Source organism: Ptychodera flava, chromosome 8 (assembly GCF_041260155.1).
Source record: "Ptychodera flava strain L36383 chromosome 8, AS_Pfla_20210202, whole genome shotgun sequence".
Taxonomy (NCBI): domain Eukaryota; kingdom Metazoa; phylum Hemichordata; class Enteropneusta; family Ptychoderidae; genus Ptychodera; species Ptychodera flava.
Window position 1 is genome coordinate 14253344 of NC_091935.1, and position 12633 is coordinate 14265976.

The 12633-nt window shown below is 39.8% G+C and overlaps 1 protein-coding gene across 2 annotated transcripts in view; it reads right to left on the reverse strand.

Annotated features, from left to right (window-relative positions):
• The window catches only part of LOC139138556 (receptor-type tyrosine-protein phosphatase mu-like), a 205393-nt gene that overhangs the window by 163502 nt on the left and 29258 nt on the right, over positions 1 to 12633 (reverse strand). For both annotated transcript variants that reach the window (XM_070706982.1, XM_070706983.1), the window contains exon 2: positions 4019 to 4326. The gene's annotated coding sequence lies outside the window, so the exon portion shown is untranslated. The remainder of the gene's footprint in view (positions 1 to 4018; positions 4327 to 12633) is intronic.

Sequence of the window (12633 nt, forward strand, 5' to 3'; positions counted from 1 at the left end):
CCCCTCATGGCCTCACTTGATCTGGGCCTGTTGCATAATCTGCAGAGATGATCATATGCCTCCGAGTCTGAAAACTGTCATTGTGTAAGCCTGTCGGCATTTTCCTTGCATTTTTTCTCATTTAATTTTGCAAAATATCGGCGAGTACCTCAATATTTCAAGATAACCCTTTCTTCCCAATCGTTTCCTGGAGTTTCAGAGTCATATGAACGAAAATGAGTGAAAGTTTTAGACAGGAAAATCGGACGTCGGCCATGTTCAATGTTTACAGTACAATCAGAAGTTTACGTGGAGGAATTAACCAACAAACACAGGAGTGTTCATGATGCCCGCCCTCTAGAGGCAGACCCTCCTATATGAAGTACCACATTTGATGCTTGTGGAAAGCTTGACCACACAATGGAGCATTTAAACTTTTAGAAAATGACAAACTGAATAAGAAGGTATTCTGAAAATGTCAAATACTGAGGAAAAAATGCGCAAATATTCAAAATAAACAGGTTAACTGATTGGTCAGCTATAAAAAACAATGAAAATGTTTATGATCAAAAGTTTTTGAGATGCGCACATTTTAACAAATACAGAAATTATTAACATTATAAATATAAGACCAAACTATTTTTCAGGGATGGGACAGGTTGGAAATGAGGGGTGAGAGACAAAGGCACTCCTATTGCTGCATGTGGATGCAGCCACACCATTTCATTTACAGCATACTTATTCACTGTGTTGTGTTCAAGTTCCATATTGTACTGACTGTCATACAAGGATAACATAAGCAAATCAAATCAAATTAGAAAAGGATCGATGCTGTTGTGTGGATTTTGCTGAACATGGCTGATATTTCGCCCTATATATTTGGTATCCAGCAAAGGCATATTTTGATGTAAAGTCAAAATTAAGACTACATTGCTGACAATATATTTTACCGTTTCTGCATGAATTTTTCTTTTTTAAATTATAGTATATTAGTACTTCAAACAGATTAACAGTTATCGTGATGTCAACCCATAATTTTACATCACAAAGACTGTAATTCTGCCAATTTTTTTTGTTTTTCAGTCATTTTATAAATTTGCACTGCACAAGATGATTGAACAAATTGCAATGTTTGAATTTGTAAACTCAAAGAATAAAAATCCTTTGGTCACAAATTAAATTATTTTTTGAAAAGAAATTTACTCTTAAACACTTTTAGCATATATTCTTTACACGGTCATGTATTTCAAGGAAAATATGCCTATTAAAAACAGTAACTTCTTCACTTTCAATTTTTTTCAATACTATGACAATTATCAGCCATGAGGTTATACAAACACAAGACCAGATAGGCGTTTTTCATCATTTCCACAGGACTCTTTGGAAAATCCATTAAAAACAGTTAAAAGTGACTGGAAATGATCACTTGGTATACATTTAATTTACAGATGCCAGGTTGTGTATTTCACATGCACTCAGGTCAGTAAGGAAGTGCGTCATTACTATTTTGGACTGTTAATTCTTATTTCTGAATTGTTTAACTTTTTTCCACATTGAACTATCTATTTTAGGCAGTTAATACTGTAGCTTAGAATTTTTTTGATTGATGTATTTAATCATCTTTTGGGTTCTTTGGGTCCATATCCCACCTCATGCCCCTACATCATCAACTATTTACCAACAACTCCATGCCAACAACCAATTACCTGACCTGGCCACACATTAGAGAAGGTACAGCGTCATTGACGGTATTTTTTTTACAATTATTATTATCTTGTAAACATTGTTCTATTCCCAAATGCTGTGTGGTTCATCAACCCCTGTAACAAAATAGTTTATGCCATCGTGAAAATTATCTTATCAGCAGCAGCATATACTCCCTGCCACCCACGAAGCAAATGCAACCCAATCTTCACTCTCAGACTGGTTTAAAGTCGAATCAACGAAGTGCTTTGGTAATTACCGATCAAAGTCTCAATATCGTCAGCGATATTGCTGGGTAATTAGCAAGTTTGGTGTCCAGATAAGTCATAAAACCACAGTAATAGTTTCTTTGATCTGAAAAGTAATTTTACCAATTGTAATGACCCATTAACCTTTCAATCCATATGAATGGATGAACTGCCTTTTCAAAAATCCTCTGAAATCAGTGGAGGGCTTATACACAAGCAGGGACTTATACTCGGAAGAGTTTGATAGTCCACAGACTAGTAGTTATGAAAATAATTTACTCACTCTACATATACATATGTACAAACACTGGACACAACTGATCGAAGTTATCCCGATGCAATATGCATATAACACAAATTTGAGCAAAAATTCATATATTATTTACCTTGCATCAGCAGACTATTTGCCAAAGGTCACATACAGTATAATAAACAAGTCATTGACAATGACATAGTCCCTACTTGTAATAGGAGTATTAGTCTTGATGGGGCAGGGAAATGTGGTCATTAAGAAGTATCATTGGAGTGTATATGTTGAGATCTATGGGTACATAGGTCTATGTCGTTGTTCCCAATTTGAAACACATGAGGCATGTCTAAGTTATGGTTCTAAATCGGGAAAAAAGATCAGACCTCTAGCAGTATTGGCAAGCCATGAAATACATATGCGCATAATAAATGAGGTACAAGATGTGACATCTTAAGGTCTAATATCCTATCAAAATTGAAGGGTATAGAACTTGTGGTTACTGAGTTATGCATATATATGTATAATCAAGGTCAAAGGTCATCGAGGTCACATGACATTTTGAAAAAAAAAATTGTATTGCTAATTAATCCCTATATGCCAAAAATCAGACCTCTAGCTCTATTCGCTTGCCAAGAATTAGATATGTGCATAATTAATGAGGTAAAGCGTGTGTTGTCATAAGGTCTCCAATCCTACGAAATATAAAGGACATAGCACTTGTGGTTACTTATTTATTGACATAAACGTATATTTTAGGTAAAAAGGTCATCGAGGTCACATGACATTTTGTCAAAAAATTTCTATCCTATAGTTACCCCTATATACCAAAAATCAGACATCCAGCTCTGTTGGCCTGCTCAGAATAGATATGCACATAATTAATGAGGCACAGTATGTAGCGTCATAAGGTCTCAAATCATACCAAATATGAAGGGTGTACCGTAGCACTTGTGGTTACTGAGTTATGGAGAAATATGTATATTTGAGGCCAAAGGTCACCGAGGTCACGTGACATTTTGCCAAAAAAAAATTGTATGGCTAAGTTATCCCAATATACCAAAAATCAGACCTCTAGCTCTATTGGCTCGCTCAAATAGATATGTGCATAATTAATGAGGTACAATATGTGGCGTCATAAGGTGTCCCATCATACCAAATATGAAGGGTGTAGCACTTGTGGTTTCTGAGTTATGGACAAATATGTATATTTGAGGTCAAAGGTCACCGAGGTCACGTGACATTTTGTCAAAATATCTGAGATATCTGCGTGAACGGATGGACTCACGATGGACAAACGGACAGACATGACCCAATCTATAAGCCCCCTGAACTTCATCCGTGGGACTAAAAACTGTGTCACTGCATTCTTTTTGCAATATGAATACGATGAGAAACTAAATTTTTATTTTTCTTGGCCTTATACATGGGAGTCTATGGAGAACTGACTTATACATGGGAGTCTATGGAGAACTGCCTTATACATGGGAGTCTATGGAGAACTGCCTTATACATGGGAGTCTATGGAGGTGTAAACTAAAAAGTCCTCTAACACGGCCAAATTTGATCGCATTGTGAAACAAATCGACGTGCATCTGTATGGGGTAGGGTACTATCCTTGTGCAAAGTTTGAAAGAAATTGACCGGGGCATGTCTGAGATATCTGCGTGAACGGACGGAGCACACACGCATGGACGGACGGACATGACCCAATCTTAACAAAAGCAGTTACATATACACGTCAGCCTACTGGTATGATGTTAATAACAGAATAAAGTCCACATATGTCAACCTTACTTGCACACAAATCTACTATAGAAATTTGTTTCTTATACTATACCTGTATCAGCTACCAATACTGTTTGTAATGTTTCTCTTTCTCCACTTCCAGGAACGGCTTCACAAGAGTACACACCAGGTCTACCATATAATTCTGGCAAGTAAAGTCTCCTTGCATATGAATATGTATTTTCTTCTCTATAATTTTCAGGCAGCTGACTTCCTGTGCTGTATCTTGCACTCTACCATAATTGAAGTTTGCGCCTACATTAGTGGCATCAGTACCAGCTGAGTATCCACCAATGTAGAAAGATCCAGTGAAACTTGGGGCTGCTTTTGATTGAAAAACGTAATATCCAACGCGTCCACCTGTAACAAAGAAAAAGTCATGAGCATGATATTCTACCTGTTATATGTAATATCTTGACTTCAATTTTTGAAGTAAATAAACAACGCTTTCTAGACACAGACACTGCAGAAGGTGTCAGGCTGAATAACAATGAGTACATAAACAAGCACACAAACCAACAAAAACATATCGATGAAAGAAATGTGAATAACAGACAAACCAGATATGAACTTTAAATGCTCATGTGTTTCAGTACATATTGCAGAAAGTGTTATGATCAACATGAACAATATTCACCACAGATTTATTCCAAAGGTCATTAAGTATATATTTAACTAGCCGAAATATAAATACTAGATTTCTTTGACTCCTGTCATTGTATCACCACTACTTTTGTAGGTGCACGCGACTACACAGGATATGGAGTCAAAAGAAATTTTATATGCAACAGAAAAAGAGCAGAGCAAATCACAAAATACAAGGAATTAAACTAGCAGTAATAACCTAACTACAGATATGCACAATGTCGAAAAAACTAAGAAAGTTAAAAACTAAGTAAAAAGTACATCAAACTAAATAAACAAAAACAACTCAAGGATAGGGCAAGGGGTCTCCCCCAGTCTGCTTCTGGGCAAAGGTTTGGGTTGCAAACTTAGGTTTACAGACCTTTGGAAAGCCGAAAGTGAAAGTGGTTCCACCAGGCCGGTGGTAACCACTTCTTGAGTGGGGGTGCATATAATGGACGGCCAAGCAGAGGACAGACAGGCAGACTGGATGGACAGACCCCAATGAAAGTGTGTAGGGGAGAGGTGTCTATAAAGGAGGTATGGATGATGGTGACGTGCAACAGCCAAAGATGACTCGTTCTGCTGGAGAAAATGGACTAGTGACACATTACAGCCAAGTTGACTCGCTTGGCTGGAGATGAAATATGGGACTCACAGCCCGAGGGTGGCAGCACAGCTGAGGGTGAGTTATGTACTAGGGGACAGGCGCCCCTGTACAGCCCCAGCATAGGAGGTGCAATATGGGTGGTGCCTGTGCAATAGAACTGGTGACGCTCAACAGACAGAGTTGTCTAGCTCCACTGGAGATGAAAAGTGGGACTCACAGCCCGAGAGAAGGGCAGCATGGAATTAGGATCTGGGGGACAGGTGCCCAAGTACGGCCCTGGCATGAAGGGTAAAAAATGGTGAAAATTGCGGAGTAGGCAGTGGCCCTTGCTCGGTGGCATGTGGCAGCGATGCACACCCAGGCTCAGGGGCATGCGAGAGCAATGTGCGGGCCTGGCCGGAGTTGGTGATCTGAGGGACAGGTGCCCCTGTATGTATACAATGCAAGACCCGAGGTACATGAATATTCCAAACTGATTAAGGGTCATTAGCATAGAATTTTAATACCGAAACAATGCTCATTAATGTAATCTGCATATTTGCATCTTGCACTAATAGCCAATATGGCCCCAGCATGGAATGCTACGGAATGGTGTGTGGGTGGCAAGTGCCCCTGCACGGTCCCGGTATGGGATGTTCTGAAAGTTGAGCACTGAAATTTTGCGAATTGGCAAATGTCCCTAAGAAATAAAAATGTCCCTATGGCATAGTCAACGCTTGAGATGCGTGACGAAGAAGGCTTTCAGTCTGAATGGCCTAGAATAATGAACCTGGACAGGGGCCTGAAACAAGGCTGATGAGGTCAAGTGCCGTTTACAAGAAAGATGGGTAGCTAGATAACACGTACTAAGATATCTACGGTATATCAGCGTTGCATAAGTGGCTTCACTTCACTTTCTTATCTTTCACTTATCAACAAAATTGTCTCATCAATGTACAGAGCAAGTTTCATAAACTGAATTTAGAGTCCTTCAAGTCTTATACAAATAAAGTATGGCATAAACCTTCGCCTCAGATCGCCTCCTCATCGCCGCTAGATCGCCTCCGCATCGCCGCTAGATCGCCTCCGTATCGTTTCCGACATCGCTGTCGCCTAAGTTTGTTTATTTTCTATATCGTTTCATTACCGCCTCCTATCAGCCTTGCATCGCTTCCGCATCGTATCAGCCTTAAACATCGCCGCTGCATCGTATCAAGTCAATTTCATGGTCCCAATTGGCCACGGCATATTCACTCAAAAATGCAACAGCAAAGTTGCCGTCTTCAGAAATTTCGCACGCCTGGCATTGCCGATGTTTTTTAGAGTAAAGGTATACAAAATGAAAGATTAAATACATGTGTCCGACATTGTCCATTCATGAAATGTTGCTTCAACACACAAAAATGGGAACAAAGTTGAAACATATTGTGATGATAATTCGCTACTTTTGCAAATTGCTTTTATTTGATATGAAGTTTGCATACCGTTTTATTTGCGAACATTTTTGTAACAAGATAGCACTCTGCCAGGGACAGTGAAAATCGCGTTCGGGCAACTGTAACTGAAACACCAGTACCGGTTGCCCGATGAGACAAGTGTCAAAAAATGACGTGGGACAACTTTTCGCTGACTAGAACCCAGAAATTTGCGGTACTGTATGCGGATGACCATTTTCTATGACTGAAATTAGTATTTTTACGCGTAAATACATGTACGTACGTCCGCTTCATGAAAGCGCACAAGAAAAACCCGGCCGTACAAAGTAAGGAGAATTGCTTAAATAATAACTGCAGTGTCTCATATACTAGGTTAACACGTACGGTGATGCCGCTATGAATTCTCCTAACGTTTTACACAGTGACCTTTAAACCCAATTGACATGAATGAATTATGACGTAGAAGGAAGTCCGTGACTTTAGTCACAACACATTGATAACAGTCTGATAGCGGGAACTTCTAAGTGTGTCAATAATTGCTACGCAATCATAACTACAGAGTTACACTCCGCAACCAATTATCCATCAAAAATAAAATTAATTTTAGGCAAACTATCGCACCGTGCGCATACGGTATAAATCTGAGTAGGCCTACATATGTCACGCCACGCCGATCACTTGAGTCTATATCACATACCCACATCGTCCGAGACGTTCAAATTCATGATTATTAACCGATCATTTACCTTCAACTACCGTAGATGAAATCTTGTCTGTATTCTCAATTTTCGCTGACTTTTGACGAAATGACATTGATTTTTCATGCTCATATCCGATGTCTTTGAGTTCCGTGCAGCCAAGCAGAAATTGAGTCGATCGACATGGCCGCGACCTCGTGTTGACCCCAAGTGAAAATGTGCTCTGATTTTTTTTCAGAACTTTCAACAAAACCATTGCTTCTAACATCTTACAAAAATGCGCTGTGCCATGTCTCCGCATTTCTAAATATCGTTGTTGAGAAAAGAACATGACACAGCAGGCCTGCTCAGCTGTTGAGTAGAGGTCATGGCAAAAGGTCGTTTAAATTAGCAGTGAGCATGGTGAGCGATTATGCATGGTTGCAACGTCAAAATATCGCGATTTTTGCAATCGCAAATATTGCAAAAATAAATCGTTCGTGTATCGTGCTTATTATTGTTCGACGAGATGCAAGTTTAAAATGAAAGGACACACCTTTTATGGGCGGGAATGAGGCGATGCGCTAGTGAAACGATACGGAAACGATACGGAAACGATGTGGTAACGATAAGAAACAACCGAGTGAGCGATGTTGGATTGGGGGTTGGGCGATGCGGAAATGATACGGAAACGATACGGAACCGATAATGAGGCTAAAAAAGCGAAGCTTTGAGCGATACTTTATCTGTACATGTATCCCTTATTGGGAAGTCAGTTCAATAGCAAATGGTAACTTGCGGATGTACAGTACAGTCCACGCAGAACCTGTCATTGTGCTGGCATTTTGCGAGCACAATGCCAGCACTCTTAGCGCATTATGCCAGCACAATTGGGTGTGAAGTGCCAGCATTTTACGAGCACTGTGCGAGCACTTTACGAGCACTGTGCCCGCACTGAACAAAATGTGCCCGCACAATGCGGGTATTGAACTCAAAAAAGGTAGTTGTCGGTGACAACATTGCTACACTTGCCTAACTGAAAATGCGGCGGCTGGGAGTAACTGAATAATCTTGAGTCCTAAACCAGCTCCAAAACTCTTTGTCTGCCTAAGGCAACTCTAAAATCCATAAAAAAATCTTAGTCGTAGACAGGTCACAGTAAGATAATATCACATGCGTACAGTATGCGTAGAGCTCCGAAGAAATCTACCTCAAACTCTGCTGGACCTCGACACTAGACCTCTCACGGATCGTGGTCTAAGGTTGGAACACGGACGTGTAGACCGTGGTTGGACGTGCTTTGTGAAAAATTGCAACAAGTGAACATTATTGTGGCCATTTACAATAAATAAAGTTCATGATACGTATCAGTAATATCACAGGCACACACACTGTTATGCAATATGCAGGGGAATTTTCTGAATGAATTCGTCCAGTCATTTGCCGTAGAGTAGACATCGTACATGAACTAAAGCATGATTGCGAAACCTGATACATAGAAGCACCAGATTGTAAACCATTTTATATTAGGGAGGGTGAAGAATAACAAGTTTTGAATTGTTGCCCGGTCAATTTGTTGTATTTGAAACAACGCATCCTTTTTACACAGGTAAGGAAACGAGAGCGCCCAGGAAATAACAACTAGCATCGAAATAAAATTTGTTTTTGAAATCAACAGCTTGTATTTTTGTCCTGAACTTTTTACGATTACACGAACGACTTTGCTCTGGATCCGACTGTCTATAGTAGACACTGCAGTTAGCAATATCGAGTCACTATCATACTGAAGTAAAGTCAGCGGTGATGTCGTAGGAAAATGCAAGTGTTTTCATTGGCTTACTGATTTTTCGTGCTAATTCTGCCGTGTTTGTCGCAAAAAAAATCGAACTGAAGTTTCGAAGGTAGCCGAATCGGCGAACCATTTTGCTGAGATGCCAAGTCCGAGTTTTGTAGAGGGACCGTGGTCCATGGATGTACAAAAATACATCCGTGGTCTGTCCGGTGCATGTCCGTTTTCAAAAATATCTGAGCCATCACGCATGCACTGTGTTGAAAGAGGGTCAGTAGTACACTCTACGACTAAACCAGGCACTGAGATGCCAGAATGTGAAACGAGAAACCCAGTTCCAAAATGACCTATAAGTCGCGAAAGTATCCAGACTGCAAACTGCATGCCCTGTCCGATTGGGCATTTCCAAGCAAATATGGCTACCGCTAAGCCCGAATCTGCCTCTGTAGTCATCGTGTAAAATACAATTCTAGGCTTCGGTGAATTAAAGCAGGCGGCTTTATCCGACCGGGAAATATGACGACAGAAGTTCTAAACATTTATACAGGTCCTGTATTGTATTACGATGTACGTCCCTCCACAGGTTGTAGAAAGTTAAAAGCATAACATTTTTTTGAAGTTATATCGATACTATTAAATCTGAGACTCTTTCTGTCAGTTTTGGGCTGCTGGTCTTCACAGCAACTTGCGTCTATCGGCTTTAAAAAACGTTCAAAATTTTCGGGGTAGACTTGAGTCGATAGTGTCTCCTGCGTGAACGTCCTTGGACCAGAACTGCGACCTTTGTTTCATGACGAGTCAAACATACATTGAAATGTAAATGTACCAAAATTTACAAATTGAAGTGACTTGACTGAACTAATTTCGTGGTCAACATGTATTTGACGTTCAGAAGTGACAGATAAAAAACGTGAATAATTCCATTTTGTCGAATTGAAAGCCCTCTGTGGGACCGTGGTCCGACAAAGTCCCATGGGAGCATAATGCTTCGAGGAATTCGCCTGCTATTCTTGGAAACTGCTGGTTTCCATAGCGACCATGCGACGTGTAGACCATTGACTGTTGACCGATGCGGTCTTGTTCAATAAAACATTTTACATGCCGAACTTTCACTTTGAACCAAAGATTCGAATCATATAAAATGATGGAAATAGCAAAAAATACCTCAAAAGTTGTCATTGTCGGTGTAAAAACGCACCATACATTTTCCCATACATATCAAGGCTATATACTGTCAACGTAATTCAATTCTGCAAACTCAAAGACGACGAACATGTAGGCCTACTTCATTAAATCGCATAACCCGTGGAGAATGTGTCATAAACAATACATTTCCAGAAGTTCTCCGAATGGTGAAAATTGGTGTCATACATCTCCGCGTTAGCGCCCCGACCAAAACTTTTTATTGCAGTTTTAATCAGGTGTAATATTCAGACAATCGCCGGTTCAGATTTTTTAATTTTTAGGGGGTGGAAATAAAAACATTATCTTTGAAATCCTTGTGTGAGTCTCATTTATTCCAAACTTTTACTCGTAATTCCTTCTTAAATTTGGTGGCCTTTAAAGGCCAACTTGTTATGTGGCACATTAACTTTATTTTCTTTTAGTTTTTGAATAGTCAAATGCATTGTCGACATTTAAAACTGCGTCAAACAACGATTTAATCGCAAGTATTTTTAAATCGTACCGACTGTAACACGAACCTCGGAATGTTAGAGAATTTTTTGGTGCTGATATATCCGTGGATCAAGGCTGATACTTCAAAAAACATCCAGTACGTTAGTGTTTCTACAAGTAGTGATACGTCTGCTTTACTTCAACACTAAAATGTCGCGTTCTTTGACACGTTGATGCGAGAAGCGACATCGTTCTTCCGTTACGACTACCCATTGCACTGAAGTTATGACTGAAGTTGGCAGTGGGGAAAATGCCGCCGATGGTAAGAGTACCCCTGTTTCAGCGTGGTTGAGTTCATCTAAACAATAACCCAGTTGCAGATTCGAAACGTTAAGTTCGTGGACTTATGATTTCTTCAAAAAATTACGGGATTATTTTTGTAAAAAAATTATATTTATTCCTTTAAAAGTGTTTCCGAACTTGATAGTATACACCAGCAATGTGATCGCAATTATTTAAACAATCATGCCGACGCGAATCTTTACTGTAAATTTTGCATACTTCGATGACCTTTGTGACCCATCGCCTGATTATGCTGATTAGTGCGTAGACGCTATTGAATAGGCCGAGGACAATGTCTGCTCTTGGTGGCAATTGCAACCCACGTCAAGTCTTCAAGGTCATCTGGACGACAGTGTAGCAAAATTTGACGTGTTTCCCGGGCAACTCTTCCCGTTTCGGCCCCAAGCTTTTGTTCACAATGTAACCAGGAAAGTTCGTTCTTCTGGTACCTCAATGTATACTTATTCGATGTCTAGGGAATGTCTTCCCCGAACGACTGTCACAAAATAAAACGACACTGAAGACCTGTGGTGACGTAATAGACTTCACTGTGATATACTAATAACGTTCTGAGTACGATTTAGAACACACTGCACCGCGCGTATTTTACAGAGTTTGATTTGATCAACGTAAAACACGACATGAAAAAGACGTATTTTTCCGCAGCAAATAGTTGGGGGCGGGAAACATTTGAAATTCGGTTCGTCAGGTGTCGACTCGAACGGAAAATACAATCAGAAACTGGCACAGTGTTTTAGTTTTCGTCACTAAAAAGTTTGGGTTGGAACAGTTTTGAATATCGGACTTTTTTGGCATGGTATTGTCTGACATTATCACAAAAAAGACGTGATATTTTTCAAGATTTTTGGCCCCGATTTCATTCGGAGTGGGAACAATTTGAATATTGGACCTTATCGGGTATTAGCTCATATGTAAAATATAAGCAGAAGCCGTATTTTTTCGGTAGTTTTTTTTTTCAGATGGTCGTAATGACCAGGGAAACAAATTTTAATGTTGGACTTTATCGTGAAGCACCGGTGGCGATGAAAAATTACGCGGCGTCACCGTAGTTTGTATGATTGCGTTGGCAGTATGATGATCATGACTTTCTCAACATCGACTACCATGTTGTCCATTTAATATTTTTCGTACGGAATATCCGAGGAACGTATCAAAACTTCATGGAGATTTTCCTATCGCAACTTAGATAATGGTTCGACCAACGTGTACTGTCGCGCAACCTTTCACCCTCTGTAAACATCGGCATGATCGGCAAGAAAACAAAGTCGAGCGCTGTCGCCCAAAACGAATATTTTGTTTTCATGTCTGTGGAGAAAATTCAAGTTATTACTTACGAACATGGTCATTTACTCCACTCACATTATTCATTTTATTTGTGCCACTAATTGTGATAGTTGGCTAGAAATATGCTGATAGAGACGTTCGGCTTGTGAAATCATTGAAATTTACGAGGACAGTTTATGAAGCAGAACCTCAATCGCGACTTTTGTGCTTCTCAGTTCAATCGTTCCGTACATCGAAGGAAAAACCAAACCATATAAGAGTATGCGTCTTGTAGAATTTTGGTCTTTC